We start from the raw sequence: 5,767 nt of genomic DNA on the forward strand, positions 1-5,767 counted from the left end.
CCCTGGAGGAACCCCGATCCCAGGAGGAACCCCGATCCCAGGAGGAACCCCGATCCCAGGAGGAACCCCGATCCTAGGAGGAACCCTGTCCCCTGAATGACTCCCTGTCCTTGGGCGAATCCCGACCCCGGGAGGAGCCCGGGCCGGACGAACCCCGACCCTTGGAGGACCCCGGCCATAGGAGGGACCCTGACCCCTGGAGGAACCCCGACCCATGGTGGGAACCCGACCCCAGGAGAACCACGTCTTCAGTAAAAATTCCTACCCCAGGAGGAACTCCGGCCTCAGGTGGGACCCCGATCCAAGGAGGAACCCGGCACCAAGGGGATTCCCGGGCCTGGACAAACCCCTTCCCTGGAGGAACTCTGTCCCGGGGAAGAACGCAGTCCCCTGGAGGAACCCTGGCCCCTGGGCGAACTCGTAACTACGAGGGTCCCCACCGCTGGAGGAACCTGGCACCATGATGATCCTTGGCCCTTGGAGGATCCACGACCACTGAATGAACCCCGACCCCAGGAGGAATCCTGCCCCAGGAGGGTCACTGGCTCCTGGAAAAACCCGAACCTAGGGGGAACCCCAGCCTCTGGAGGAACTCTGCCCCTAGAGGAACCCCGGTCCCTAGAGGAACCCGTCGCCAAGAGGATCCCTGGCCCCAGGAGGAACCCGGCCCCAGGAGAAACCCGATTTCAAAAGGAACCCAGGCCCCTGAAGGAACCCCGAACCCAGGAAAAACTCCGTCCCCGGGAGGAGCCCCGATTCCTGGAGGAAGCCGTCCCCAGGGGGATCCCCCGGCCCCTGGTGAAACCCAACTCCCACCAGGAGGAACTCCGGCCCCAGGAGGAACCCGGCCACTTTAGGAACCCCGGCCCCATGAGGAACCCGGTCCCAGGAGGAACCCGGCCCCTGGAGGAACCCTGCCCCATGAGGATCCCCGGCCCCTGGAGGAACTCCGGCCTCAGGAGGATCCTGGGCCCTTGGACGAACCCCGACCCCTGGACGATCCCGGCCCCGGGAGGAACACTCACCCTAGGATGAACCCGGCTCCAGGAGAAACCCCGGCTCCTGGAGGAACCAGGACCCAGGAGGATTTCCTACCCCTGGAGTAACCTTAACTCCCGAAAGAGCACGGCCCTAGGACGATACCCGACCCCAGGAGGATCTCCGGCCTCAGGAGAAACCCTGTCATCTTCGAAGAATGCCGTCCTCTGGAAGAACCTCGACCCCTGGAGGAACCCGGCCCCCAGGAGGATCCCAGGCCCTTGTGGGAACCACGACTGAGGAGGAGCTCCGTACCCGGGAGGAACACTGCCCAAGGAGGATCCTTGATCCCTGGAGGGACCCGGTCCTAGAAGAAACCCCGAACCTGGAGGAATATGGCCCCAGGAGGATCCCCGGTCCCTGAAGGACCCCGGACCCAGGAGGATCCCCGGCCCAGAGAGAAACCCGGACCCAAAAGGGTCCTCGGTCCCCGGAGGAACCCTGTCCCCGGAAGGAACCCCAGCCCCTGGAAGAATCCCGGCCTCCCGAGGAACCCGGGCCCAGGAGGATCCAGGACACTCAAGGAACCCCGTCCCCGGGAGGAACCCCGGTCCCTGGAGGAATCCGTCCCCAGAAAAATCCCCGGTCCCTGGAGGAACCCAGCCTCTGGAGGATCCCCGGACCCTGGAGGATTCCCGACCCCAGCAGGAACTCCATGACATGGAGGAACCCCAGACCCTGGAAGAATACCGGCCCCTGGAGGAACCCAGCCCAAGGAAGATCCCCACCCCATGAGACACTTATCAACCACAATTCACTTTAATTCTAAGCCATCAACGTTGAGTAACTCGAGGAGGCATACATGCAGAAATTGATACTTGGTCAAGCTAAGGACTTCAACCTTCGCTAGCACGTAACAAGTGACAGTGACTTAGCCCAATACGCTGTTAAGAGAGATACAAGTTGAGCGCGACTTTCTTATATTTGTATGCTCGAGTTACACATACACGAAATTTTGCGTTCATCCCACCTCCGGTATGATAGCACATATTGCTAGTTATATGTGTGTGTGTATATATATACATATATATATATATATATATATATATATATATATGTATAATTATATATATGTATATACATATATATATACACATACATACATACATATACATATATATATATATATATACATATATATATATAATTTTTTTTTTCTGTAAACATCCTTCATATAAGCTGAAACTTTGTAGGATAAAGTGTGTCCTATTCTCTGGACTTAAAAATCCAGAAATAAAAATTATAATACTGCCCAAGTGTTCTTTGTTATTGTATTTATTCATTTTAAATTATAATATACTACAGAAAATACAGATCAGATATTGTAAAAAAAAAAAAGTTCGCATAAGACAAGTGGAGGTATTACAACCAGCTTAATTCAATATAGATATTGAATCTTTATTTTTATTTTTATTTTTATTTTTTTATTCATTTACCTTGACAATAGCAAAGCGGTCGACAAGGTGCCACACCAGAGGCTACTAAATAAAATCAAAGCCCATGGTATAGGAGGAAAAGTGTTAGAATGGATTAGAGCTTGGATTAGTAACAGACAACAGCGGGTCATCATAAGTGGAGTAAAATCTAGGTGGGGCAATATCATTAGTGGGGTCCCCAGGGCTCGGTTTTGGGTCACTTGTATTTCATTATGTACATAAACGACTTAGACAATGGGATAAATAGTGATGTTAGTAATTTTGCGGACGACACTAAAATAGGACGCCTAATTAGGTCAGGAGACGACGCAGAGATTCTGCAGGGTGATCTTAACAAATTATTCACATGGTCGGTGAAATGGCAAATGAACTTCAATATCTCTAAGTGTAGCGTGTTAAACGTAGGGCTTCACAATCCCGAAAATAGATACAGCTTAGATAACACACTTTTAGAGAAAACTGAGTGCGAGAGAGACTTGGGAGTTCTAGTGAGTCCGGACCTTAAAACCAGGAAACAGTGCATTAGCGCCAGGAATAAAGCTACGGAGTTCTTACATAGGCTGGGGTTCTTCCGGGGACCGGGCTCTTTCAGGGGCCGGGGATCCTCCTGGGGCGGGGATCCTCCTGGGGCCGGCCTCCTCCAGGGGACAGGGTTATTCAAGGGGTAGAGGATCCTCCTGGGGCCGGGGTCCTCCAGGGGCCAATGTTCCTTCTGGATCCAGATTCCTCCAGGTTCGGGGCTTCTCCTTGGGCCGGGTTCCTCCAGGGGCTAGAGATCCTCCTGTGGCCGGGTTCCTCCAGGGGTCAGATCCTCCTGGGGCCGGGTTCCTCCCGGGTACGGAGATCCTCTTCGGTCGGGGTTCCTACAGGGGGCTGGGATCGTCCAGGGGCCGGGTTCCTCCAGAAGACGGGGTTTCTCCTGGAGCAGGGTACAACTTTTGGCTGGTGTTCCTCCTGGGGCCGGGGATCCCCATGGAGCCGGGTTTCTCCTGGGACCGGGGTTCCTCCTAGGGCCAAGTTCCTCCAGGGGTGGGGGATCATTCTAGGGCCGGGTTCCGCCAGGGATTAAGGTTACACTAGGGGTAGGAGATTCTCCTGGGTCGGGGGTTTCTCCTGGAGCCGGGTTCATCCTAGGGCTGGTGTTCCTCCCGGGGCCAGCTTCCTCCTGGGATCTGGGTTTGTCCAAGGGCCCGGGATCCTCCTGAGGCCGGAGTTCCTCCAGAGGCTGGGGATTCTCATGGGGCCAGGTTCCTCCAGGGGCCGGAGTTCCTCCAGGGGCCGGGTTCCTCCTGGGGCCGGGTTCCTCCAGGAGCCGGGGATCCTCTTAGGGACGGAGTTCCTCCTGGAGGAAGTTGGGGTTCTTCCAGGAGCCGGAGATCCCACTGGAGACGGCTTCCTCCAGGGACCGGGGTTCCGCCAGGGGCGGGATTCCTCCAGGGGGCGGCGTTCCTCCGGGGAAGGAGTTTTTCCTGGGTTCGGGGTTCCTTCAGGGGACAGGGATCCTCCAGGGGCCGGGTTCCTCCTGGGGCCAGGGATCCTCTTGGAGATGGGCTCCTACAGGGGCTGGTGTTTTTCTAGGGCAGAGTTCATCCAGGAGCTGGGCTTCCTCCTAGGTCCGGGTTTCTCCAGGAGCCAGGGATCTTCCTGGGGCAGGGTTCCTTCAGAGGTCGGAGTTCCTGCTAGGGTCGAGGTTCATCAAGGGGCCTGGGATCCTCCTGAGGCTGGGTTCTTCCAAGGGCCGAGGTTCTTCCTGGGGACACGCTTCCTCCAGTAGACGGGTTTTCTTCTGGAGACGGTTTCCTCCTGGGAACTCTTTTTATTTATCTATTTATTTTTTATTTATCCCTAGGTGCCGGGTTCTCCGTTGAGGTTGGGGTTACTCCAGCTTTCTCGATTCCTTTTTCATTATATCTTTTATTCTATTTATTCTTATTATTTTTTAGACGCCCGGGATTTCTTTGGTTGAACGACATTTTCTTTGGTGTCGTGGTTCGTAATAAGGACTGTGTTGCTTTACGGCCATTTTTTTTTTTTTTTAAATGGTCGTCGGGATGTTGCTTTACGGCCAATTTTTTTTTTTTTTCTTTTTTCTTTAAATGGTCGTCGGGATTTCTTTTGGGGGCCCGATATTTTCTTTGGGGACGTGATTCCTAATGCGGACCGAGTTGCTTTACGGCTGTCTTTTTTTTTTTTCTTTTTCTTTTTATTATTTTTTATCCTTTTTTTTTTCCTTAAATGGTCGGATATCTTTGGGAGGTAGGTTCCATTAAGGCCGTTTTTTTTCTCGTTTTTTTTTTTTTTTCTCTTAAATAGTCCGGATTTTCTTTACGGCGTTTTTTTTCTTTCTTTTTTTATCTTACGTTTCTAAATCCTCGGGATTTCTTTGTTGTGGGGGGAAGGGCGAGGATTTTTCTTTGTTGCCGGGGCATCAGGTCTGGGGGTTCCATGGGAGGGTTGTCTTGGCGCCAGGGTTCTCTTGGGAGGATCGGAGTTTCCTTCGGGGTCAGCCGTTCCTCTTTGACCCGAAATTCCTTTGGGGCCCCGAGATATTCAGGGGGGCCCAGGGTTTCTTTGGGGTCGAACTTCCTCCTGGCGTCGGGTCCTTTGGGAGGATCGGGATTCACCCTTAGGGAGGTTGGGAGGGGGGGTTCCTCCGTTGTCGGTCGCTCTGCCCCAAGCGGAGTCCCCACCGGGCTCCGAAGGGCGCGGCGGCCGATGGACACAAACCGTTTTGGCAGATTAGATCTCTTGGCGAAGTGAGTTCGAGAGCCTGGCGAAGTGAGTTCGAGAGCCTCCCGAATTTTTGCATATATATATATACATATATATATTATATATATATATATATATATATATATATATATATATATACCCATATACATGCACACACACAAACAAACAAACAAACATACACACAAATAAGTTGGGCTTTGCGTGTGTATGTTAAGTAATAGCATTAATTATCCACACCTCGGGCAATATATGACCTTTGAGCTCTCATTCGTGATGGAGGTTCCCGTTGATCACGAGATCAACAGGTGATCTAAAACAAACGTGAATCACACGCACACGCACACACACACACATACACATTCACACACACACGCACACATTTATGTACAGTACTTTGCATTTAGTTGTATACATGCAGATATGGTTTGTAGGTGTGATTGTGTGTGTGTATGTGTATCTGAACTATTGCGCATGGATCAGTCTGCGGCTTCGATAGCTACAATATGCGTCCACAAATATACAACTTGGAGGATCGAGGTGTATATTATATATATATATAT

Source organism: Oratosquilla oratoria, chromosome 2, assembly GCF_046742065.1.
Source record: "Oratosquilla oratoria isolate Oo_2021 chromosome 2, ASM4674206v1, whole genome shotgun sequence".
Lineage (NCBI taxonomy): Eukaryota > Metazoa > Arthropoda > Malacostraca > Stomatopoda > Squillidae > Oratosquilla > Oratosquilla oratoria.